The sequence below is a fragment of the Gallus gallus genome, chromosome 13 (assembly GCF_016699485.2).
Source record: "Gallus gallus isolate bGalGal1 chromosome 13, bGalGal1.mat.broiler.GRCg7b, whole genome shotgun sequence".
In the NCBI taxonomy this organism is placed as follows: domain Eukaryota; kingdom Metazoa; phylum Chordata; class Aves; order Galliformes; family Phasianidae; genus Gallus; species Gallus gallus.
Genome location: NC_052544.1, coordinates 7,198,293 through 7,226,232, shown reverse-complemented (window position 1 = coordinate 7,226,232; position 27,940 = coordinate 7,198,293). Strand labels below are relative to the sequence as shown.

Here is a 27,940-nt window from a genome sequence, read left to right as displayed (position 1 = left end):
TTCACATCAATTAAACTGAGGTTATTGCTATAGCAGCTTTGTTTGCTTGTTTTGTTTTTCTTCTTCTTTTCAAAGCCTTCCAAAAATCAATTGCACCCATGGAAGAATTAAAGCCCAAAACTTTAATGTGAGACAAACCTGAAGAATTTTATCCCTCTAAAACTGCTCAGTCATAAGCTCTTTGCATTCATGCAGCCTTAAGTGTGAAATCATTTCGTAAAACCAGTTTAGGACTTTACTTTTAATGAATCAAACAGAACACCAATAGAATACGTATCTTAGAGGCCCAGTATACAATGTTTAATAGATAACTGCATCCTTCCCACACCATTATATCCAAAATGAATAAGAAATAGATTATTCCCATAAATTTACAGAAACTAGGGGAGTAAAATTATATAGAGTATCTGTAAGAGAGTTTACGGTCAGGGTGGAGAACAGACAAAACCTGATATCATTAGTCAGTATAGAAGAAACCTGTCCCATTTCCTGAATTACTTGAGGTGATCAGATCCAATCATGACTGGGCTGTTGCCACAAGGCCATAGCATTTTTCATTCAAGGTGAAAGGTCCCCAGAGCAAAATTTCTAAGTTGTCTATAGACACAGCCTCTTTTTTTTTTTTTTAATTTTTATTTTTCATCTTACATATTTGGTTCCATGTTCTTTAAAAAGTTTCAGTTACTTGAGTTAAGCCAGGTAGACTGCAACAGGAAAAATCAATCTGCATTTCTGGACCATCTTCTACACTACAAACAGCACAGAAGTGGGGGAAGTGAGTTATGAACATAGATTTACCTCAATTTACCATACTTTAAGGTAAGTTCCCAGTAGACTAACTTGCACCAATGCCCCTGACTTAGTGGCTAGGCCATTTCTAGAATCAGAGATGCATCAGCTATCCCTACACAACGACGCGACACACAGCAAACAGACCTAAGAGTTAGACTTGAAATTATATATTTGTATTGCTATGGGAGCACCTAGGCTGGGAGGAATGCATTATTCACATGCTACAAGAATGCCTTTACAACCACACAGAGGCCACCAAGCACACCAAAGTGTAAATCACTAGCATTATCTCATTAGCAGTGTAATTTTTCCCTGGGAAATCTTTTATCTGGTTTTGGCTCAACACCATATCATCATCATCATCACTGGCAATCTTTATAGGTTCTTACCAAGGGTGATTCAAAGATTCAAGGCAACAGACACTTTGTAGTATTTTGTCTTGGAAGCTCCGAAATTGTAAAGGTCACCACTGGCCATTTTGTGATATTGTCAAGTAGCTTTTTGCCATGACTCAGAAGGCAAAAGGATATTTGTGATGAGCGATGTTCACACACATGTGCTGAGGGTGAAGCAATTTCAATGATAAGAAATGAAACTGGTCAAAATGGTACAGAAACTGGGATTGTGGCACCATATCCACATGCACATCAAAGGCAAGTATTTGTGGTATTTACATTCACACGGGAAAGAGTAGAAATGAAATCTTATGACTTTTTGAGTCTCGTGTTTGTGACAAGGGCTTCCCACAATCCTGTATCTAATCACCGTGTTAAGATTAAGGAGAGACATATCACTGAGGATAGAGCATACAGGAGATGGATACACTCCCTTAATAAAACTTTCAATGCAACTCAAGCACAAGATAATCAGGAGACAGCTCAGAGCCAAATCAGCTATGACAAGTAACTGATCGAGGGAATATACTGAATGCCTATTTGAGGTATCACAATGAACTCTCAGCTAGGAGATGATCAGAATCATAACAAACTAGAAAATAGTTGTCAGCATGATATGAAACAAAGTGATACGTAGTACAGAAGAAATACATAGCCTACTAGGAATAACTGAAAATGAGGAAACAAGTGTGAACATAAAAGCCCTAATTAGAAAGGAAATTGGACTAAGAATCCATATCTCTCTTGTCAAATCCTATCATCTGCTTCTATACCATCAGCATCCAAAAGGTTTTTGCAAGCTAAGGAAATAATCAATATATCAAGAAGTAGCAAGCTAACGTAGAAAAAAAATGCTGTGTTCAAATATGGAAGAATAAAGGAGTTTGCAGAGAAAGAGGAAGACTATCTTTTAGGTGTGATTGAAAAACTCTTATTCAGATTCCCCGATGTTTTTCAGCCATTTTCCTTTCTTTTACTCACCGAAAGATGCTCAATACCTGCACTTCCCGTACAGTTCCTAGGATTTGTGAAAGAAAGATCACACACCGTTTCATTTGAAAATGCAGCTTTAAATACCCTTGAGCTACTCTTCAGGAAAGATAAAATTCCTGGTGAACTATGGATAAGTGGCATATGAATATTACTGCTAACACTGAAGGAAGTAATTAGCACAGATGTATTTCACAGAAGCTGATTGCTACTTCAGCAGACTGGACAGACTGCAGAGGTTACTCAGTGAGAAATACAAAGGTTCACCTTCCCTGCACAGCCATTGCAATGGAAACGTTCACTGAGCATCAAAGTGAGGAACATCACAAAGACTTCTGAGATTTTCTTTTGCTGAAAATCCAAGTGAAGTTTTTCAATTCCTGTACATGTCTGACATCAAAACCTCCTAGCTCTGTCTTCACAATAAAGCCAACTATTTATGTATCTGGTTGTGCAGTTTCACTATTCATCAATATTTCCATGCTCAAGTAAACATAAACACAGAGTATTTCTAAAACAGATTAACTACAAAGAAGCAAATTTACCTATGAAAACCACAGCAACTTTTTATTATTTTTTTCCCAATTAAATGGAATAGTAAGGAGGACTTAAAGAAAAAACAGCATCTTAAATGCTAGACTCTGGTATTTTTTAAGCTGCGGCATTTACAAGTTATATCATATTTCTTCCCTCTTCACATTGTTTCTGCTGCTTAAAGCCTTTCCTATCCTGCACTCTTTATGCATATGCTTAGTTTGCTATTGGAACAGTAACTTCTTGCTGTAGGTGAAACAAAAAGTAACTCTCATCATTTCTTGGTACTCTCAGCTCAGTATCTTTGCCCCACTGTATTTCGATTGTTTTTATTGTATTATTTCTCTGAGATAACATGTCAAAAGAAATCGGTAACTTAATATAACCTTTGCTATGTATCAGTATCTATGATGCGTGAATAAACAATTTCAGAACAAACTAAGTTGTGGGTTTTATTTTTTTCTTTGCCATTTGTTAATTTTAGCTTATTAAAGTTACTTATTTGCAATAGCTAAGAAGGCCAAGGTGAAATGTGCTCAGGGTATCTCACTGCTTACAGCAAGTAATTTTTGTTATCAGGAGCAGTTCAGTGCACTTGCAACTCCTTATAGGCCTGGAAGTTCATCTCCAGGGCATGCTTTTCCTGACCAATCTTCAAGTTACAGCTCATAAATCTGCATTTTAAAAATCACGCTTCTAATCTCTGAAGAGTGAATGAATTACCTCTGCTTCTCACCAGTAAGATTATAATCTCTAATAGCAACATTCTAGCAAGTGTACCAGATGTAACTAGCAAAATCAGGATCTTCATTTCCCAGCTTTAAGCAGATTTTCAGGTAAGGGCTTTTGCTTCTTAATCCATTTATTCAAATCCAATTGAATTTAAAAATGCAAAGCTAATACCAGTAAGCTGCAAGCTAGATATGTCCTGAAACCCATATAAATGTACTCCAGGTGACAAAAATGAAATTCATGAATTCTACCCCTCCCTTCTCCACTCCCACCCCCTGCATCCATTGCCCCCCCCCCTCCCTCCCCCCCCCAAAAAAGCCAAACCAAACATCTAATAGATTTCATTTTGAGATCAAAAGAAAGGCTCTACAAAATAATCCCTACTTTTTTCCCTACATTAATCAGCTACGCATTATTAAGTAAGATATGCAAAGACTCCCCTTGGAGACAACCATTAGCATCGCTGAAGTAAATCGTAAGACAGAAGGTATCCTGCTACCATGGAGAGGGGAAGTACCAGCACCAAGAAGTCCAGTTTTAGGCCCACCATGCAAGTGGCAAAGTGGACAGCTTACGTTGTAAGGTGGAGTGCTTATTCATTAACTTGTGGAGAAATCTGCTCTACTTCTGTGGTTACAACGCACTTCAGAACGGTCACCATTTCTACGTGACCTAAACTTGCCTGCAAATTTCATAATGATCCCGAAAGTTTACTCAGATATCTCCAGAGAACCACATGAACTGTGAAGACCTCAAGCCAAGCAGCACGCTCTGACAAGTACCGAGTAGAGCCCTGTTATATTTCTCCATATACATAAGCAGCAGTGATTCTGTATTTCATTGGCACAGTTCCCCTAGTACATTGTGCCAGGCAGACTTACATCGCTGTATCATTAATAACTTTTCTGTAGTAAGCACTTATGCTTTTTAGCACACCTACTATGGGGACATATGGTCTACTGCATCAGCCTTATTAGGATCCAATTTTACCTACCAGGAAAAAGCTCTTTCTCCTGAACCCACAGATCAGAATTTTCCTGTCCTTTTTCCAAAAATAATTGACTGAAGCACCAGAAAGTACAATTAAATATTGGTGCACATCATTCTGTGGGCATCTCCTGGCCTTGTCCTGAACTGCAGAACACCAATGCCAGCTGTTTGTTGATTAAAACTAATGCCCAATTTACCTCACTTTAACTCAGTGCAGCTTTCTAAAAATGACCTAAAGCTTTAGGCTTGGGTCTACTGTCATATTATGTAGTTACAAACTGGTTTATTTTTCCTCTTTCACGTATTATTTCTCCTCTGTGTATTTAGAATTGCATTCTAAGGGAACAATAAGAGAATCATCCAGAAAATTAAGAGATCATAGAAAAGAAGATTTGATATTATGTGGGACAGCAATATTTCTTTCTGAACTTCCAAACCAAGAAGTTAAACAGTGCCTTGACTTCAAAATAAGCACAATGATTTTGTTTTTTAAAGATCATTTATCTTGTGCCATGAGTCCAAATGCTCACAAGCCAAAGAATGACATGTTAAAATCTTCTAATACTTTTATTATACATAAATAGAATTGTGTACACATATATATCTATACACGCACACACACACACAGCTGAAGCATGTTTTACAATTTGATGTTAAAGAACCACCTTTTCATGCTGAGTAAATGCAGCTACTTTTGGCTGGGTCATATTATCAGATAACAATTTCCTTGGACAAGGGAGGCTGTCACTTACTTTGATCCATAAAAATCTTTTAATTTAAGTAATACCTTAGAAGTATTTCAAAAATAATAGAACTTTTTGATGAAAACACCATTTCCTTTTTTTAAAGCAGTCTGTCTGTAAGAGTTCCAACAAAACATTACTATTAATAACAAGGTGGAATATCTGTCCATATAAAAAGAGGCATCCTGCTGTGACATGCTATCTTGTTTGCCTTTCATCACTGAGAAAATTATCTATGCAGTCCCTGCTGGGGTAAAGATTTATGGTTTCTCAGGCTTTGGAAACAGTTAATTAAGCAGCTACACTGAGCTGCACTAAAAGTAAGTCAGAACATTGTAAAAAATGTGAAGCAAACATCCATCATCAACTTTCTGGTTCCAACTGGAGCAACTAGAGCAGCCTGGAAGGAGAAGCAGCCCTTTTCAGGACACAGAATGACAGACTTCAGAGTCATGCCCCAGCATGTCCATAGCTAAATGCTAGGACAAACAGGGGTAAGACAGGAACAGAAGAAATTTCTTACCTCCTTGGAGCCTGTGCTTGCAATGTTCTGTTTGCAGAGGAAACCTTGACCCACAATTAATGGGGGCAGGTGAGCTTGATTCAGGGATGCATGTCGCTCCCACCTCGTTGACTATTATTATATAGAATGAAAGTGGGGTTGGACTGGCTGCTCACAGATAAGAGATCTTTCACTCCCCTGAGGGGCTCAGAAGTAACCGTTGAGGCTTTAGTCACTTTGCAAAGTTCCCTTTCTTTATAAAGAAGCGTGGCGTTTGCGGGGGAGGGGGAAAGAAAAGAAGAGATGGGAAATCTGATATTTTAAATAAGGCCACTCCTGGAATTCCCCATTACCTATCTTGGAAGCTCAAAGAACTCACTATACTGTCTCATCTTCAGCGTTCTTAGCCCCAAGCAATGAGAGGAAGGGGGGAGATGGTGGACTGGGTGGCTCATTAAAAACCCACCAGAAGGCCTGGCCGTGCTCTCCCAGATGTCAGAAAGGAATCAGTTAACACGTGGGCTGCAGCAGGAATGTTGCAATAAGAGGGGCTTTCTTTCTTTAATGTGACCGTGGAATTTTCAACCCAAAACTTGTAGGTGGAAACAAATATCAGGGTGACTACTGGCCTCCTCACATAAACACACTAACGCTTGCTCAGTTCAGAGCCTTGAGCAACGTACGTTGTTAACCGCAACACCTACTTACTACTGTGATGCCCAAGCAAGGTCCTGTTCCCTAGTACTAACTGACACTTTAAGGATCTACTGATATTATGTAATTTCATTACCTCTGAAATTTGGCCCTGATATCCCTAAATAAATAAATTAATAGGATAACGTATTCTGCTATTAGCTGGCACGTGGAGAAAAGGAGAACCGCGAAGGAGAATTGGGTCTGAAAGTTGGGAAATTCTGGGACATGTAGGAAGAAAGGCAGATTTTTAAGAACCGAGAGTTTATCCTAAACCTTCTGTCATATAAGCAGTTCCAGACTAGTGGGTTTCTATAAAAACTCTTCAGTTTTCACTGTTACTCTCATTGTACACTATTTGCTTTGGTTTTCAAAAGCCAGAAAAAAATTCCTTTTATTCCTCTTTCTTCTCTCTCCTTCTCTCCCAGTTACTGCAGTAATGCAGCTCTGGTTTTATTTTAATGCTGGCATTGCACAAAGTCCTGTAGTGTGGGGTCAAGTATTTGTCTCCTAGACAAAATGAAGATCCCTCATATGATCCGTGAGTCAGTGCATTTGGCTTTATCTGTGCCTACTTCATCACTCATTTTCCAGCTGTCATTAAGCTGCATTAGAGGGGCGGGGATTCTGACCTGCTGCAGTTACTAAGGACTCCCATGCATGAGAGGAGATAACTTGTACTCCTGTAAGCTATGGTTCTTCTTCCTCTGGATGTCCTGCTTGCTGCATCTCAGCCTCTTTCTCCCCCCTCAGCACTGACATCTGGGAGACCCTATCCCTCGGCCCCTGCCCTCTTCCATTACCATGTGGTCTGGAGCACAGGCCTTATGAGGAGCAGCTGAAGGAGCTGGGATTGTTCAGTCTGGAGAAGAGGAGGCTCAGGGGAGACCTTATTGCTCTCTATAACTACCTGAAGGGAGGTTGTAGTGAGCTGGGGGTCAGCCTCTTCTCTCGGGTGACTAGTGATAAGACTAGAGGGAACGGCTCCAAGCTGTGCCAGGGAAGATTCAGGCTGGACGTTAGGAAATACTACTTCTCTGAAAGGGTGGTCAGGCACTGGAATGGGCTGCCCAGAGAGGTGGTGGAGTCACTGACCCTGGTGTGTTCAAAGAGCGTTTAGATGGTTTAGCGAGAACCATTGGTGATGGGTGAATGGCTGGACTAGATGATTCTGTGGGTGTTTTTCAACCTTAGCAAGTCTATGATTCTACTAGCACTCTCTCCTCTCTGATGCAAAATGGTTCTCTACTGTTGTAAATACCTTTCTTTCTTCTCACCAGAGACATTTAGATGATACAGCATTACAAAGACTAAGAGCACAGAACCTGGTGCTTACTAACAAAACTAGGCTGCTGGAATGGTATTTTCTACTTATGCTGCTGTTTTAAACTTCGTATATTGCTCTATATCTGTGAATGACTGAGGATTAGTAGGAAGCCTCTAGCACACCTAAAACACTCAAAATGGTTTTATTTTTTATTTTTTTCAAACCTGTAATTAGTGCACAAGTTGCTTTAGAATACAGACAAATAGAATTTTACATACACATTCTATGTAAAATTCAACTCTTTGACAGAGTGGATAATAACAGCAGGACAAGGGGAAACAGTTTTAAGTTGAAGTAGGGAAGATTTAGGTTGGATGTCAGGGGCAAGTTCTTCACTATGAGAGTGGTGAGGTGCTGGCACAGGCTACCCAGAGCAGTTGTGGATGCCCCATCCCTGGAGGTGTTCAAAGCCAGGTTGGACGGGGCCCTGGGAAGCCTGGTCTGGTATTAAATGGGGAGCTTGGTGGCCCTGTCTGTAGTGAGGGGGTGGGAGTTTCAGGATCCTTGAGGTCCCTCCCAACCTAGGCCATTCTATGAAAACTATGAATACATATACAAAAAAGTATATATAAAATGCCCAAATGCTATTCTTTTACTAACCCAACTACGACTATTCCAAGTCAGACAAGATCCACACAAATCCATATATACATCAGGAGGGATGTTTTAAATTGGTATTAAAATTTCCATAAATGCAGGTGCATGGCCAAACCTATAGAACAAATATACAGTTGCACTCCCATCGCATTTCCTTCATTCAGCCAGAGTCAGGATGCTGACATATTTCACAAACTTGGCAAAACAAGGACAAATATTTACTGAGGCTATTTGTTTTGAAAATACGCTATATAAAAAATGTCTCTTTGAAAGCTATCGCATTTGAGAAAGATTTTCAAATAATTATTCATAGCTTTTCTTATTTGCTGTGGCCTTAATTAATAAGCTTGCTTTCCTAGCGGAGATTAGCACTTCTGGAATTTATTCCCTGCACAATAAGAGGTGATGTTTCCTTACAGCTCTCTAATAACTTCTGCTTTAAGACTTCAAATATATCTACAAACACGAATTGATCAATTTTTACAGTAACAGCCTAGAAAGAGAGCTGCATCTGCTCCACAGAAGGAACCATGGTCATCTTTGCTCCAGAGAAGAACAGCAAAACCACAATTTTTTAAGAGAGGAAATCAATACAATAGCAAATAGAAATGCAAATATGCCCTTTCACTGGAATATAATAATTAGAAAAGGGTTATTTTTTTTTTTTTTTTTTACAGTCTATAGTCTTCTGTGAGCATAACCCTAGCTAACTCTCATGTAAAGAAAGTACCTTAAGCTGAACACTGAAAAAGCCTGAAGTTCCTAAATTCTGCTAGCCTCTACAAGAGATGCTTTGTAAATCTGTTATACAAATACTGACAAATTACACCCCAAATCCACTGCAGCTCCATGGTGTAGGGCCATAGCACATTGGAGGGAAGAGAGCCCAGCAGGAAAAGCTGCCTCTGACAACAACGCAGACAGTACATGCTCACAACATCTGTACAATCCAAACCGAGCCCTGTAATACTTGAGGGAAGGAGGATGTTACCATGGTTGTTACTCATGTTAGGAACTTATCAGAATTAAGCACTGCATAAGTAAACCAGCTTCAGTAATATCTATATATTCAGTCTTAATCTGTGTATTCATGTGATTTGCCTTGAGTAATAAGATGCTTAAGGCTGAAATTCTCAGTGAAACAATGGCTAGTTATCTACAGACAATCAGAAACATTTGACATGACATTGCTACAGGACTTGAGCATATGCCTAAGTGTTTTGCTGGAGCAGGGCCCAAATATGAACCAAATCTTGTTAACCCTCCGATCTGTCTTGGCTGAAAGTCACCTGAGTGCCTTCAGAGCATTTACTTTGCATTCTAGCATGAGGTAAAGACTGAAGCATCCGATGCTAATTTTAGTCTTACTTCTGACTTTCCTGGGGTTTGTAAGGTTGAGTCAGAGCCGCAATGCTATTTCAGGATAGATGTTTTGTAGCAGCATTCAGCTATATTCTGATCTTAAATAGAAGGAAATATTCAGTGCAGAACTACTATGCTTATATGGTGACTGGTAACCCTATTTATAAAAAGTTAATCTCTTCCAACACATAAACCATGAATTTGTCTTAGGCTACAGATGAAAAAAAGGGCTTCTGGGCACCAGTTCAGTTCCAGTGCAAATGACAGAGAGAGAGGTACTCCTTACCCAACTAATGCAGACCAACATTCATCCACACATTTTTGCTCTCAAAACAGTTGTTCTCAAGAGCACAAGCTACACTTCATGTGAATTAAAGTTTAGGAGCAAAACTACAAATCAATTCTTGTTGCTAGACCTGTTTTTTTTATACATGGGAAAGAATGTTCTATCCTTGTTCCCTGCCCTCAGTGTTTTCTGCTTTTCCTTACCCTTTACAGATCAGGGAAAAATATCACATAAGTTACAAAGTTTTAACCATTGTATCTGAAACTAAAACCATGTTGCACTTGGACAGGCGCTGACCTAACCAGTCCTTTAATTAAAGCATTCCTCACACAGTGTCCTATGTTCTGGAGGAAAATAAGGCACAAGGATTTAATTTTACACAAGTTTTTCACTGAATTGCAAATATACACAATCTGATTTAATGCAGGGAAGGAGAAGGTTTGTAGCAACCAACCAGGCTCCATTCTTGCATGTTCTGAATACCTCAGAGTAGTCCGATATCCAAGAAGAGACCATCAAAATTATATTGCTTTTATTGTTTAGAAATATTCCATGAAACAGTGTCACACAGTATCATTTCAGAAGAACATCTAATGCCTTCGGAAGCACAGCGGTTTATCACAGCAAGCATCTTAACTAGTACTTACATAAGCAGGAAATACAGGACTGTTAAGTAAGCCTTTAAGCCAGAAAGTCTGTATTTCCTTTTGAAATATTGGCTGGGGAAGAAGGTACAGCAAAATATCACCACAGTTCATGCACTGGGCAGTTTTTCCCAGTAGCTAGAACCAGACATCAGCATTTTGTCATTAAAGAATATCTTTTAAAGAAGAAAGCAAAGTGTGGGGATGAAAAAAAAAAAAGATTTCTTCAATAACTCACTGCTATTCTTCTAAATTCTTAAGATGTTAAGTTCAATGTTATAGCAAAAGTTTAATTTCCAAACAATTTTTACATGGTTTAAAATAAATTTTCCCACAATTTCACATGACGGTGAGACACTGGAACAGGTTGCTGTGTGAGGTTGATAATGTCCCTTCCCTGGAAGCACTCAAGTCATGGCTTTGGGCAACCTGGTCTAGAAGGAAGTGTCCCTGCCCATAGTGGGAGGGGGGGGAGTGGAACTATATGATCTTAAGGGTCCCTTCCAACCCCAATCATTCTGATTTTGCAGTATTTCCACTGGTAAATCCACTGGTTATCTCAGATTTTTCTTCCAAAGACAATCTGAACTGCAGCTATTCATGATAACTGTTGTTGCAGTGCCATTTTTAATGCCTCAATTTTATGATCCATGAAGCAAATGAATAAAATCTTACATATATTGTTGGTGCTGGGACAGACAGACTTTAGTGCTAGCTAATCCAATAGAACTTGTATATAAAAAAAGATTTGTTTTTCACTACTAAGAGCCTCAGTTTGTCAGCTGAGCACAGCCACAGTTAGCGTAACAAAATATGTACTGCAGAATTTGTTAACCTGAATTGCACCTCCTCTACTTTGGAGTTGCATTTGAACAAACACATAACATCTCAAAGGCTTATCTGCAGAATTTCTATAATTACCACTCAATCTTGTGAAATATATTTTTTAAAAAAGTGTCATCCTATTGCCTATTACCTGAGATTAAATTGTGAAACCTTGTGATTAATCTTAGCTTAATAGAGGGAAAGCATATTCTCAGCAAAAAAAAAAAAAAAAAAGGGTACAAAAGATTTTCTAGACTTTTGTGGGGCTGGAGAGTGTTAGGGAACATTCCTTATTAGTCTGAATGCTGATGAAAATAGCTAAGAAAGGCACTATGAAGGAGTCAAGTTACATCACTTAAAAATCAAATTATTAGAAACAAAAAATATTTTGTAGTATACGCACTGCATTTGATTTCATGCAGTGGAATCATACGTTTACACATAAAGATGTAACATAAGCATGCTAGAGGGAGCAGTTTATCTCTACTGTTTAACAGATGAAGATAAACTCCAGAAAGATCTGTATGCACTCAGCTCATCTAAACTACCTTCAGGAAAGTGAGTCTCTTAGGTCAGGACTCCCTGCCCTCCTCCAAATGGGGTTACCTGACAAAGATTGCCTGCAGTGCAGTACCTTTCTAGAATGAGCACAGAAAGACTCAATATAACTGCCCTTCATAGGGCCCCAGTCAGTACAGTATGCCATAGATCTTGGGCAGGACAATATTTTCTGCGCTCTCTGGTGCCACAGCTAGACTGATGCTAATAGCTGAGCTGCCATGCTATGGCACTATGGGATCTGCAGTGTACATCTGTGTACTGCAAATCTTCTTACCTCAAACTGTTTCGTAAAAAAAAAAGACAATCCTTTGAAACCATGTCTGTCTTTCCCTGTCTCTCCCTCCTCATTGCTCTTAAGTCTCAGGCACCTGGATCAAGGATATTCAGATGTAACAGCTCTATTTTGACATCTTTTTTTTGTAATAAATTAAAATAATGTAAGATACTGCTAATAAATATTTCTGTATGACACTTCTGGAACTGAGTTTACCAGACTTGAAAGTCAAATTTGCTCATCAAAATGGGATATTAATGCAGTATTTTGCCCCATAAAGAGAAGTTAAAGTCCTTTTGGACTCCATTTGCAATTTTCTTCTCCAGTACCCAAATAAACACTGGGAATTCAGCACCACCACCACTCAGCACTCTTGTGAAGTAGTGACAAATAAGACCTGCAATGGAAATGGCAGGGAAAATTAGACAGACAGAATGTAATTACTTTCATTGGAATCTGGCCAAGATGTTCAAATTAGCAACAGGATGATGAGGAAAAAAAAAAAATCTTGTAACAGAAATCTGAAGCCAAATAACACCTGGAATGCTGTTTTTGCCAGGCAGATATAATCTCAGAAGCTGGAGGATGGTAGCAGCAGCCAGAAAGCTAAACAAGACTGTGATCATAACATCAGGTGGGCTGCAAGAACACACAGGATATCTACCTGAAGAATGTGGCAGACCATGTCAAAGCATCCCTCAGGAGCAAAGTGGAGGAAAGTCAGTTTCTAGGCAAAAGGGTTGGAACCCATTGGGACACGGCTGACAAACTCTGCTCCAAGAAATAAAGAAAAAGAACTAAGAAAAGACTGTCAAGTACATGACAATTTGAGCAAAGGTTGTGTGTGCGTGTTAGGTTCTACGTATTCCAGGGAAGACTAAACAGCTACAGAAGTCTGCTTGTTGTGTTGTCACATACCCTTACTGAAGCTCATTAGCACTACTGAAATAGCAGTTTAGCTTCCCTCCCCTCCCCCCCCAAAATTACTATTGCTGTCCATAGCTTGGAGACCCTGAAGCATGCATAATGATTCACAGAGATGGATCCTGCTAAAGGAGAAGAGAAGCACAGCCTGTAATAGAAGTCCTAAAGTCAGAACGTGGTGATTTTGAGAGCTCTGGAAAAATTTGTTGAGTCATAAAAAGGAGAGAAGGAAAGAACACAGGCTACCGGAAAAGAGAACTGCTGAGCAGTTGCAACAGGAATCACAGCTGGCAGTCCTAAACAATCTCAACTGACATTATTTCTGTGAATTTTGGGGGTGAGAGGTGTTGAGGAGCCCTATACCATACAATGTATATTCACCCCAGCTGTTACCAACTTGCTTTTGGATGTTAACAGGTTATTTCTTCAACCTATGGAGAAGCCAACCCCAGAATGAGCCAACAACTACAAAATGCACCCCGCTGCTTCTCAGAAAAGTAAGGGAAGTGCAGTAAAACTTGGAAGGGGCTTTGAACATCAGGAAAAAATGAAGTTCGTAATATTTCTGAGTTACGGGAACCTAAAGAAGTACACAGGATGGTAACAAAATATGCTTAAAAATAACCTCAAGGAATAGTGCTGCTCAGAAGTTAAAGGCAGTATGAAACATCCCACCAGTAAGCTATGAAAAAAACAACTTTGTGAGCATTTTCCTGATGTGCAATCAACAAGACAAGAAAAGTATTTGTCATCTAGATAAGACAGACTGGTTATACCCAAAAGAAATAGCATATTCCTTATGAGATACATGAAGAGTACAGATAACCCAGCAAACTGGTTTCAAGTGATTACAGTCCATATGTTTTCCTAATGCCTGGTCATATACCATATCATCGCTGTTACAGAGCCAACTGAACTCTTTATATCCCTGACCGAGGGCCAAAAATTGCAGCCAGATTCCCTTTGCAAATGGATTGTACTGGGCAAGAGCACCACAAGGTACAAAGCAATGCAGACAGTCTCCACAAACAGGAAAGCAAGAGCTGCCTGCCAGCAACCTAATTGTAGAGTTGGTGTCTGCTGGGAAGCCAGCTGCCTTCCCAGCCTTCCAGATGGAATTGAGAATGTAAAAGAAAGTAGACAATGAAAGGTACTTGGAAATCAAATAAATACCACATGCACTACAATTGTGATCTGCTTTGACTGGCCCTCTTTTATGAAAAGCACTTCATGGATTCTCTATTTCTGCACATGGTAAAATAAAGTGAGTATTCAAGAAGGTGATGACACAGGAACTAGGTAATCAAAACGGACAGTCTTGACAGAAAAAAAGTGCTACCTTTTTATAGCTGATTTGTGGATCCTCTGCGCAGATACAGATTTCTGTTGGTAAAATGAACTTTGAATCAGGTTCACAGCCAACAAAAATAATTTAAACATTGTTGTTCAGAGATGGTGTGAAGTAGTGGAGCTTAGCTGACCTTATTTTAATGTGAAAGCCTCCATCGCTACAGATTAGCATCTAGAAATTGAACTCATCAAGTCACATTCCAAATACGTTCACATCCTCTCATGAATGCCATGACTGGAGAAGTACATGCTCTTTGGTCTTTCAAATGTAATTATTAGTCAGGAAAATACTCAGTGAATCTCTCCCTCTCACCATCTTCCCTCCTTTTATGGGTCTGCTTTGCAGAACTTTTTTCTCCCCATTTGGTGTTCCAGAATTAATATTCCTCTGGTACCATTGCTGCAACTAAATTTAATTCGATTTTTCCACTAGGTACACATACTACAAAAATTAATCCTTTTTTCTTCCTCTCACTTTGCCTAGTTTTGTACACAATTCATTTCTTAAAATTCTCAGGGCCTATATTGAAGAGTTTTTTCTTTGCTTGTAAACGGGATCTGATCTTATAAATTTATACAAGGAAATTCACAAAAACAAGGAAGTAGTTAAAGCAAGCCAACTAATGTTTCATAAATCACGTAGGCAAAAATCAAGATTTGCTCTGAGTATCAGTAGATGAAAAGAAAAAGTCTAGCTGCACTTTTAAGGATACCCCCTCAACAATAAAAGACTACACAGGCAGTCTTGTGGCTAAAATAAATGGCAGAATGACAAACCTCTTCCAAGACTATGGCTGTGTCATCAATGGGCAGATGCCAATCCCAAATCCACATAGATTCACAGACTTGAAAATTCCAGTGAACAGCACTGGTTAGATAGCTTAGAACTCTCAGGAATTAATCTCACTTGTCAACATACATGCAGCTGTCCCTGGACCATACAAAAAGTTTAAGTTTGTTCTTCCTTCTTTTCCCCCTGTACTTACATTTCCTCTTAGCATTAGAAGAACTCCTTTACTTCTCTATCATCGGGCTCATGTTTACCAGGAAATCAGTTTTGGCATCTAACACTTGCACAGCATCCTTGCTTTCTGTTTTTATCATATCTATGACCTTAGAAAATCTCCCGTTGCGTTTCCACCTGACGCTGTTGTAGCTAAATGCCAGATATCTCCAGGTATGACAGATGGCAGAGGAACTGTCTGTATTTTCAGTTCAGAGTCAATCTTTTCAACAGGTTATGACAGTTTATGCCATTATCTTTCTTCTTTATGCTTTTCCTGACTTTTCTTTTAAGCTGCATTCTGCATTAAGTGTGGGCAGTTGGAATGGGGAAGATGTTTGGTGGTGAAAGGTTAATTACAGTTTTCAGTTGTGGGCAGATATGAAGTAGTTCATATTACCAGGAAAGAGAAGATCTATTACTTTAAGCATCTGTGTAAAAGGATCTATAAAGATGGCTGTTCATCATAATTTCTGGCCTTAAAAGCCTTCTGTCATTTCAGAGTGTAGGAGAGAGTGGATGGGGCAGAAATCCAAGTTCTATTTAGTATCGCTATTGCTTTTTAATGATCTCTTCAGTGTCTCAAATGACCATTTAATATCTTCTGTCATCATTTTTTTCAGAGTCCCACACAATCCTCAGTGTTACTGTCTGTTTTCACGGCTCTTAGCTCTCTAGCATTGCAAGGTGTCAGCAAGCTTTTACTCTTGTCTAAACTGGCTAGGATAATAGTCATATCTATCATAACTTAGATTCAATGGCAATTCATTGTGCTTATCCTAAACATCCTTATGCATTTCATTATTTGTAAGTCCATCAAGTCTGCTTTCCCTCTACTCAGTTTGAATTAGTCCTGCTCTATTTTCTTATATTTGGAACATCATGCATGGCATACTCCAGCTCAGTTACATCAGTGCCTACAAAACATTACCACATCTTGTCTGTGCCCTTTCATTACAATCATCACTTGAAAACATCCATTATTAGTTTTAACGTCTGGTACATTTTATTTTCTTTCTTTTCCTTTCCTTAGGTGGTATTGAAGAAATATAAATTATTTCCATTTAATTATTTTGTCAGAGTTTATACAATCTCCCTCATACCTTGTCATCTTTAACTCACTCCTAGACTCTCGGTAAAACTTGGCTATTTTATCTTGATCATATTTTTACTTTATCTTCATTAAATACATCCATTCATGCTTTCCAATGCCTCTTCTACAGCTAATTTTAGCATTAACATTCAACTTATTGTTATTTAATCTGGCTATAAAGACCTTGAATGTAATTTTGGTAATAACCTGTATTTCTTGTAAGTTCACTTGAAATAGGAATCAGTGTACGTGCCTTTTCTTCTGTTATTCCTTCTCATTCAAAGGACAGGTACTCTTCAGAAAGCAATAAATAGTTCTATTTCCAAAACAGAGTCCGAGAACTACCATTATCTAGATAGATTTTTTATAAATAAGCTCATGAGGAGGTTTTAAAAATTCTGCTGAAGTTAAAAAGTGACTTACAGAAAATGGTGATTTATTTCACCATTTATATTCCTCTAAAGAAGCAAAGCATTCACCACCACTGGAAGAACAAAAACTGTTTCCTACAAAAACAAATTTCAAGCAAAAAATACATAAAATCACAAGGATTAAACGAGTAATACTCATTTCAGTAGCATTCAAAATACATGAATCTATATTACACTGTAAACGTACATAGATATCTCCCTTAAACACTGTCAGTATAAGAATCTGAAAAACATGAAGTTCAAACATTCCTTTGAGCTTTCCTGAAGGTGTATTGTTTGTGAGCCTGGCAGGCAACAGAACACCACACAGTCCCAGATTGCTGATACTGTTAGTTTGAGGGAAGCACACATTGTTCTGCATCTTTTCAGTTAACTTTTTCTTTCCAAACACATTTTTCAGATTTAGAATTAAGAGAGAAGAAAAACAACTCCACGTGGATGTGTGTGCAGACTAAAGTAAACGTGAGGCTATTTATTTACATTGGCCTTGAGACAAGCTTTTCATATCTTGAGGAAACCTAACGCCAAACATCATGTCCCCCCCTCTTTATTCCTTCTCTCCCACTACAGGTGGGTGGAGGAGCTGACACTGTAGCAGAGGATGGCAACTCCAGAACTGAGAGTTAGATGACAGCCAGGCTCAGAGCCACAATTCCTTAACTCAAATATTTACTTTCTGAGGATTTGGATTAAAACATGGGGTAGGAGTCAGGAAGGTGGTTTAAAAGAGAGCCTTTAGGAAGAGCTAGAGGACAGAGCAGGAAAAGCAGCAAGGTCAGCAGTATAGAGATTTCCAGGATCCTTACTGTGCCCTGAATGGGAAGCTTATCAAATAGAGCATAAAGCTGGTCTTACAAGATAACACAATCACTAGCAACAGAAAAAAAAAAAAATGCTGTTAACTGAAACTTATACAAGGTATTTTCTTTTTTTTGTTGCATTAAGAATACCCAAGCACACTTATTAAGTGACACATGGCACATCTCCTGGTGAATGGCTGAAGTTTAAATGGTTGGTCTCTGAGCATATAAAAAAAATGTTCAAGGAGTTGTTTACAAAAAGCTAAAACTTCTCAGATGGTGAGATGCTGACAGGAAATTCATTCTAAGTTAGAGATATCAAAATAGTTTTCAGGAACTTATATGGAAATCTTTTATCTCATGTCATTATTAGCTTTCTATCTATGACTCTCAGGTTTTTAGTACTTTTTATTTCTGCCTGGGAAACAGCAAAAGCTATTTATTTGTTCCACCTGCTCAGGGTAAATAACGTTCAATATCTTTACACCCTTTAAATAGGGCTTGCATGAAACCTAGGTTGGTTTATTGTTGTCCAGGGTTTTTAACCAAGCTTAGCTTCATATAATAGAACTTCCACCATCTTCTGCTTGCACTGGATACAGGACACACTTGAGAATCCAGATTAGGACAAAAGCATTATCTGTTAGGTTTTGTACATTAGCACTGATCTGCAGAAATAGGTAAGGACCAGTGGTGCCAAATAAATTTATCTTGCTGTAAATAATTCCAGAATCAACAGGTTCTCCTGGGGGGTTCTGCAAGATTTCTTACAGAATTGCAAAGTCACAAAATAAAAAAAATAAAAAAAAGGATTTAGCTTGCACTCATTTGATTTTTGAAGTGACAAGATGAATTAAATGGAATGGAAGAGCACAAGATAAAAATCCAACAAGTCCAATACATAGTGTCTGCTGTAAGACAGAATATATATAACAGCCAAGGGTATTGTTACTTGCAGTTTTTGTTAACATATGATCTAAAACCTGTCAAGTGACTAAGAACAGGCACACAAAGTAGAAGGTCCCTCTGCTTAAGTACGTTTTCCCCAGTAGTAACAGTAAATTAATGCCCAAAGAACATTAAGGGCAGGGCAAACATGACTGTTTCCATGACTTTTCTGCACTTTCTCTACCACCTCATTGCCCCCAGTACTGCATGGATCACTCTCCCTTCAATACATCCAGTCCCTACATCAAGGTTAATTTAAATCTCAGCATCCACAACATCCATGGCAAGGAATTCAATGAGTCAGTTACTGTGAAAATGATCTTTGATTTTAAACTCAGTTTCCTTCTGTTTCTCTCAAATCCCTTATAATTCTTGCATCCCTAATAACTCAAAATTTTTGAACACCTTTCTTTTTCAGTTTGAAGTACTGCACCTTACTCAGGTCTTCCACATACAAATGCCTGCCACAACATTCCATTCAACAGCAGTCCTAAGACAGGGCTATGTGGACTGTACTGCTCAATAACTCTTTCAGCTCCTTTCCATCATGCCCTTATGCAAATGACTATGAGAATTACAAGGCAACTGGTTATATCCCTGCTCCCAAACTACTGAAAAATAAAGCAAAAAAAAATCCTGGAACAAAAATGTTTAATTTAAGCCAACACTGGTAAATTGCAGGTGCCGTTTTTAAAGATGTTTATCTGCTAACTACCATTTCAATTATCCAAACACAGGCATTACTCTCACTCTATCAGAGTTAAAAAAGAAAATTATATACAAACTTGCTGCTAGAGACTTTATGCTTTTCCTCAGTTATACCAAAGATTTGTTTATTTTTCTGTTAATGCTATGAAGATGTTCTAGCCAGTTCTCCTCGTGCTGAGAAGAAAGCATGCTTCATCCATTACTTTCTCTTCAAACCTCCTAAAGAGAAAATTAGGCATTGCAATTGATTGCAATTTATTAATCAGACAGACTGTCATATTGCTTTTTTAAACCGTAACTTTGATGTTGCAGAAGTTGTTGTAGAATATCCAGCCAGATTTCCTGAAGATTCATTCCAAACCATTCTCATATTTTATAATCTACTATGTATTTTCCAAGGTTTTAAATAGATCATGAGAAAACATTAAATTACATAGCTGTAACACATAGCAAGCTTATTTCATATGAGAAAACAGGTAGCATTTTATCCACTTATAACTTGCCACTGATTTTCTGGCTCACTAGTTCCTTGTAACCTCCAATACCAACCTATGTCGCTTAGAACTGAAAATCATCCTGCCACATAATTCATGCCTGATCATTATTTCAGTCTCCCACAGCAAGTTTGAGCGTAACATTCCAGTTGTTCAAATAAATGCTTTTGTGGAATTACTTCACATTTGGCCACACAATTTCCTAAACGAAATAAACATTTGCAATGTTTACATTGCATAAACACTTTCAACACTGCATAAACATTTGCAACATTACATAAACATTTGCAATGAAAACATACTTCATACTCCCTAAATTTATTTACAGAGCAGGATAAAGGCAACACCATTTCATTCAAATATACGGTTAGACTGTGCTGTCTCTCAGTTTTGAGGGGGAAATCACTGTAAATCAGAACCTTACTTCATTATGTTTTCAAGACTTAAACGTTATTTAACTGAGCAAGGAAAAGGATGGAGAGACTCCAAGTTTGCTTCAACTACAGGACATGCACAAACATTTTTGTGTCTCCAGAACTGGTTTATTTTCTGCAAGAACTTTTACACATCTGAAAACATCAGGTGCTGGTCAGTATTTCACTTAACCTTTATAACTGCATTTTTCTTTTAAATCATGATCATCACAAAGTGATGTAGAAGAATGAACGTGTCAGTAAGAGCTTATTTACAGGAAAAACATTGACAAGTTTTCCCAACTCTAGAAAAATAACCATGTCAGACTGGTACTCACGGCAACTGAAATGCAAATTTTGCCTGCCTGCCAGCATCTTTGCCATGAAAAGTTAGACAAATCAGTAACTTAAATGCAGGAGCCTAGCCCCAGGGAAGCAGTGCCAGTAGTAGCAATTACCTTTCTAAAGTGAGAAAATAAAACTCACTTTCTACAAGCATCTTAGATACACTGTATTTCAGCAGCAACAGCTATGTAAGTTCTTTCTCTCATGCATGCAAAAACAAATAATTACATTAATAGTACAGTTAAATGCTTCTAGTTCTGACCTAATGGGCCCAAAAACCAGTTTATACCCTACTCGTGAGGAACTTTCCCTTAGAATTTGTAAGCCCATTAGGCTATTTTTTTGTTTGTTTGTTTAATACATTGCACAATGGGAAGAGTTTTTCACTCATTCTATAGGTTACCACAACACCAATTATGTTTAAGGGCAACACATTTGTACAATTTAACAGATTCTTGCACTAGACTGTCTAGGTTATCCTTCAGATCTAATATAAAACATTACTAGAGAAAAAGCTCAGTTTTATAACAGTTGTCCCTCAACTCCGGCTTATTTCAAAGTTGAAGCAAAGGTGTAAAGGAGAAAGCAAGGAAAACATGCAACTGAGAAACTCAAGAACTGTCATCGGTATAGAGAAGTTGTTACCACATTCACACTAGATTTTATCTTGTTTCCTTCCCTGTCTCTCACAGCAAATGACAGAATTTACAGCACAGCATACATTTCGGACACAGTACAAAATGATCGTGAGGAAGAGAAGATTAGAAGCTTAAATCTAGCAATAATTCAATATCTTTAGTAGAATTTTAGCATTTGACATGATCAGGTTCATTAAAATGGGTGAATTAGCAAGAACTCGAAATCAAGGTGTCGTGATGACAATGGAATATGTTCATTTTATGAAAGACCCAAACAAGCTCTAGTGACCTCACAGAAAAACCCCACAGGTGTAACCTACTGGTAGAGTGTGACTATTTAGATAATGAAATCAGACCATACGAAAAAAGTTTAAATGAGGCTTGATCGTTTAATCTCATTGAAATCCCCAAACATATCTCCATGGATACGTACGTGGAACAAATAGCACTGAACTTTGTGAGTAAAATGAACTCATGGTAGTTTCCTTTGATGTTAGCATACATCTATCCTGTTTTGTAAATTCCTTGTCAGTATGATGAGTCATGTTTTTATTATTCTCTATTAACATGAAGAAATTATTCAAAGTCATTAATCACGTGGAATGCTTTGGACTTGGCTCCCTCCAGAGCTGCAAGATCAAAAATGAACCTTTTCCCTACACCTTGGCTGGAATTTACAAGTACCCATTAAACAACTACAAAACAAACAACAAAACCCCCACCAATTGAGCAAAAAGAAAAAAGCATTTTAAATAGTTGAGTGATTCGTACACTTATCTGTGTTTGCAGCATCACGTTATCTCGTGGAAATGGTGTTTAAATGGAAATTTGGCTGCTAACATGCAGTGCAGATCTATATTCCTTTTGTTTTCCTACGTTCTTTGTACATTTCCTTACATACCCTGAATTCCCAAATTTCTCATTCAAAACATTGCATAGCCTTGCAATGCTGAGAATTCAGAAGTATTTACACATCTTGTTTATTCTCCATTTTCTGTACAATTCCTGCAACTTTCCACAGTATGTTATCACCACATCATCATTTCCCTTATTTTCTTTCCTATTTTTTCCTGCATCAAACAATTTCTTTATATAAGAAAGCAACAAACTGAAAGAAAACTTTAGTTCTGAATACACATGAATTCTGTAAATAGTATTTCATAATTAACTGTTTATCTTCTGCACAATCAGATCTCTGCAGACTATATAAAAATCTGTTCATCTAGGTACATTGAATTCTGATTTGTGTTAGGATAAGCAAGTATATAAGTATAAGCAAGATAAGCAAGAAAGGATAGACCATCTCCCATTGCAGGAGTTTTTAGCTCCCTTTTACAGTGAGATAACAATGCTATTTTACATTGGGACGCACTGCATTTTCTTTGTACATCACTTGAGTACAAAAGCCTACCTTAGGAGTCTCTGCTTCATGGCAATGCGGCTTAAATGTGGAAAATTTTAGGTAAAATACTGCACCAACCATAAACACCACAGGCACGTACTAAATTAATGACTATGGCAGGTCCAAAACCAGCAGAAGCCTCCCGCATGCCTACCGCAGCTTCCTTGCAAACTTAGGCTTAGAGGCTGAGCCTCCTATTACAAAGCTCAGATTTCAGACTGCACTCCCTCTACTCTCAGCTCAAACAGCCCAACTGCATATTCCAAAGGTTAAAGTGTGCGTACAAGAATATGATGCACGCATTAAAATCCAAGTGATTTACTTGGTAAACCATTATTGTGATGGATACTTTCAACACCTCCTTTATTTTACTTTATTCCCCCCGCCCCCCCCCCAGAACACCAGTAACCAACGGAGATCAGATAATTTGTTATGTACACACATCCTTTTCCACCACTAGCTTCACAACGTAGCAAGCACTTTGGAAATAGTAGCTCTTGTGGAGCATACTTGTGCTCTTTTTGTGCTTCGTGTCATGTCTACATCAAAGAGATTGTTATAACATGCAGATCAGAGATCAGGCACTGTGCAACAACACGGTTAACTCAGTCAAGCAAAACACTGAAGACCAGCAGTGCCAAAGAGGGATAACTTGTTTGTCACATCAGGACAAAAATCACTAAATGCCATACTAAATGTTGCAGATGGTGAATCTATTAAAATTTATTGCTTGCAATCCAGCCAATTTCTTCTACCCTGGGTGTAAATTGACATGATAATCAAACACTATCAACAAAATTACACTGTCCTGAAATACTTCATAATATATTAAAATCCCCATTCAAATACCATAACAGCTACTGCTTTACAATTTATTGTTATTATTTTTTAAGTTGCTTGTTTTATTGCTAGAATTTACATGACATTTTAGCTAGGTAGCTTGAAAACAAAACAAGCACCACCCTCTCCTCCCCCCAAAAAGCAGTTCAGAATACCATCACTGGTATTTTTTTTAAACAGCACGGAAACAGAAGCAGATCTGTTAATTTATATTTTAATTCATTTTAATTTTACACAATGCAAACTCAGACGTTTCCTACATAGTACTTAGTTTAATTTGGCTGAAGTCTTGCAAAAGCAATCAGTGATTGTGGAATGCCTGCAACTGCCCAGCTGAATACACTGCTTGAGTACCAAGCAGTTCAGTAGGATAACAATCATGACGGCTACCAAGTTCTCTATAATCCTTTCTCCTCAAACAAGTTTTGTGTAGAGAAAAAATAAAAGTTCCATTCTAAATACGTACATCATATTTCAGACACTTCTCCCGTCCTTTCCAAATTCCTATTACCCTGATATTTTAAATGCAGAACAATGACAGATAGATGTGGAACGTGTAAGTGAAGTTAAACCTGAAATATTTGTGGTAGTAAACATCAGTTGGACCGATTCATGTAGTGAACTCTCCTTTCTACAGTGCAAAATAATTCTAGTCATCAGAATTTAGCACATGTTGAAATCTATCACGATGTGCTTATGGAACCATTCTCTATTGTGAACATAACATTGTGAAGGAATAATGTTTAACTGCTAAAAGAAGAAACAGAGTTCTCTTCTCCTTATTCTGGCCTATGTAAACTATCGGAAACACTGAAGAAATTTTTTATGTTACCTTACTGACCACTGCCAATTTCTCTCTCACCTATATAGCACCTGTGTATATTCTGACCCTAACCTACACATGCTGTAGGTTACGGTCAGCTAACCTAACATGCTGGGAAGAAGTAGAAGGGAAGAAACAATGAAGATAACTGAACAATGAGAAGTAGTAAAATGACTGCTGGCAATCAGTTAATACAAGCCAAATCTATGAACCAAAGTAATCATTATGACAAAATGCAGGCTTTCTACCTCTACCCAAGCCAAAAGCCACGAACAAAACTCAGAATTCCTATTTTTCTCACTGTATTCTTCCCATCTATGTTTTCCCTGCTGTCTCCTACTTCCCTGAAGAAAAGAGAACAAGGGAAAAGGACTGTGACATCCACCACATTTTGTACTGCAGGAACTTTTCAGTATCTGAGGAGCTGGAGGAATCCAAGATAGAGCAGATGAGTTTTATGTTCTAATACTGTTTAAATAATATCCTTACACTGCATAACGCCTCATCTAAGTGCCTACTGACAAAGTTAAAAGTTCAAATAAACTGCAAACAACCACAACGCCCAAAAGAACATAAACTAACAAAATAAACCAAAACAAATAACAAAAAGCAACACACAAACTCAGAGGCTGGCACTAGTGATTTTGATGACTATGGACTCTGCTCTCTGACAGCTATTTAAGATAATCAACATTCCTGAGCTTTATTAATGAAGCATTACAGTTTATATTATAAACTCAAACAAAGTGCTTTTCTCCTTTTTTTCCACTACTAACAAACACAGAGTATAACGCATAATAGAAAAAGATAAGGCATTCAGCAACTTACAGTAAAATCCTGCTTGCTTATCAAAGAAAAACAGTCCTGGCAAACTGGCTGGCATATCCTCTTTGTTGCTTATTTATTCATTTTTTTTTAAAGCTGCCACTCAAGATTTCAGCCATAACAGGAAGCTATATGAAGTGGGGTTTCTCTGTTTGTTTGGTTTTTTTTTTTTAGGATGGTAACTAGCACAATTAAGCATTTTCCACTTGCTTCTGGCTCTGGGGACTGAATATTATAAATTATATATAATTATAAATCTAGAAGGCTACACTGTCGTCCTAAAAGAAAAGAAAATAATACAGTCTGGAAGATTTCACCTTAGACAGCACTAGTAAGATGACTTTCTAGCCCTGACGTTCTTATTTAGTGTTTCTCAAATGCAACACATTATCAGAAAGTCAATTATTTTCAACAGAGAAATGCAGTTCACAAAGGAAGAGTCCAGTGGAGGCTCACCCAGTCTGATCACAGACCTTCAAACATTCCTGATACTGATCAAAAATGAAACAGAAATACAGAAATCCCTACAGAAAACTGTAAACAGGGCATTAATTTCTTTTCTCAGGACAAAAGGAAACAAACAAGTTATGTTCAGAAAAAATAAAGAAAAAAGTGAGTCATTAATTTTCCTACAGAACCTCAGTTAAAAAAAAGCTTCAACAAAACACAACCATCAGTCTAGGTCAAAGGGGTCTCTTTCCACTTGGTTCCAAGACAACGATTCATCCAACACTTTAGCACAGCCAAGTATTCAAAGAGTTTCTTCCCCGCCCTTGATACCATTTCTAAAATGTTTGGTGTTGTGTAGAAAAATTCATAGAACCACCAAGGTTGGAAATGACCTCCAAGATCACCCAGTGCAACCTATCACCAATATTTCCCCTCTAAACCATGTCCTCAGTACAACATGTAAATGTTTATTGAACATCTCCAAGGACAGTGACTCCACCACCTCCCTGGTCAGCCTGTTCCAGCACCTAACCAGTCATAGAGACTTTAGAGATCAGTACTTTTGACACATATTTCTCCTGCGTTGAACTTCTAAAAAGACTACACAAGTTTAACTACTGAATTTCAAGCAGACAAAAATATTGTTTTCAGTCCACTTGCATAGCCTCAGGCTTCATTGCCATCTCTGTTTCTCTGAGAGCCAGTGCTGAATCAACCAGTCTTCACTCTGATTAGGTTACTGCTTGGAATATTACTTCTGAGTAGAAAGAATTAGTATTTGTTTTAGGAGACATTGTTTGCAGGTCCCATGTGAAAACAGCAGCCTGAAAAGAAACTTATCCAGACCACAGCAGTAGAAGGCTGGGTTATCTCGTCATTTAAATTGGATAGTTCAGCACACTGAAAACTGAGAAAACAAACAAACCAACCTACAAAAACAACACTCACTTCAGATGACACTATCACTTTTTTCTCTTATACTATTTGCATCTCTTATTGAGCTACTTATCCAGATAAGAACTGTCTTACTTGTCTGTTACTGATGAAGTCTCAAAATTCCTTTTCCAGACAGGTTGAAAATGGCCAGTAGTTTCACTCAAATTAAGATTGCCATCCATTCTACACATTTCTTATGAACTAATTAAAGGCTCATCATTATACTCTATGTATTGCTGAGTGACACCAAATCAGGTATCTTATGTAAGGCAAAATTAAAAGAACCAAAACCATTTCCTGGAGTGCTGGAGATCAGTGCTGTCTAATAAAGGATTTGTGGCTATGTGGAATTGGAAGAGGAATGACATACTCTGAAGCTATTTTTGCCCCATTAACTCAAGTCAGAAGGAATAAAAGGAAGTGTTTAAAAGATTAGTTTAGAAATCCGATTTGTAATAAAACTGGCAATTCCCATTTCCTCCTTCCCTCAAATGTTGTAAGTTTGGGTTCATTCTTTTTCCTCCACAGAAACCCAAATGCATAGTTACTCTTCATTTTTGAGTCTGGTGTCCAGCAGCACAGTGATAACTTATTCATTTTAAGACAACTAACTGTATGCACTATTTCAGGAGTTTTCTCCTAGGGCAATTGCCCTTTTAATTACAGACAGGTGATGAACACTTAGTTTCCTGGGAATGCTTATGAATAAGCAAAATAAGCCTCCTAATTATTCACTTGACTTTATCACTAACTGCTGGTTCCACACAGGACCACTCAAAAAAACGAACCCAACCAAACAAAAACCCAACCAAAAACAATATTTCATCCAAATGCTCCCTTAACTCTGGCTGCTTGATACTGTGACCACTACCCTGATCTGCCTGTTCCATGCCCACTACCCTTTGGTGCAAAGCCTTTCCCTGACCTCCACCTGACACAGCTCCACGCCATTCCCTGGGCCTGTCACTGTCACAGAAAGCAGAGCTCAGCGGTGCCCTCCGCTCCCTGTGTGGAGCTGTAGGCTGTCATGAGGCCTCCACTCAGCCTGCTCTGCTCTGAGCTGAACACACCCAGGGACTTCAGCTGCTCCTCATATGCCTTGCCCTCTCGACCCATTACCAACTTTGTAGCTCCCTCTTGGATGCTTTCTAACATTTTACATCTTCCTAATATTCCATTGTCCAAAGCTGCATCCAGTGCTCAAGTTGAAGGTGCATCAGGCAGAGCACAGTGAGACAATCCCTTTTCTCACCCAGCAGCAGTGCAGGAC

At 38.2% G+C, this 27,940-nt stretch overlaps 1 protein-coding gene across 1 annotated transcript in view; it reads right to left on the bottom strand.

Moving 5' to 3' along the window:
* Positions 1 to 5,912, bottom strand: part of ATP10B (ATPase phospholipid transporting 10B (putative)) — a 153,983-nt gene extending 148,071 nt beyond the window's left edge. Inside the window, exon 1 of the mRNA XM_025154911.3 lies at positions 5,700 to 5,912. The gene's annotated coding sequence lies outside the window, so the exon portion shown is untranslated. The remainder of the gene's footprint in view (positions 1 to 5,699) is intronic.
* Positions 5,913 to 27,940: the final 22,028 nt, after the last annotated feature.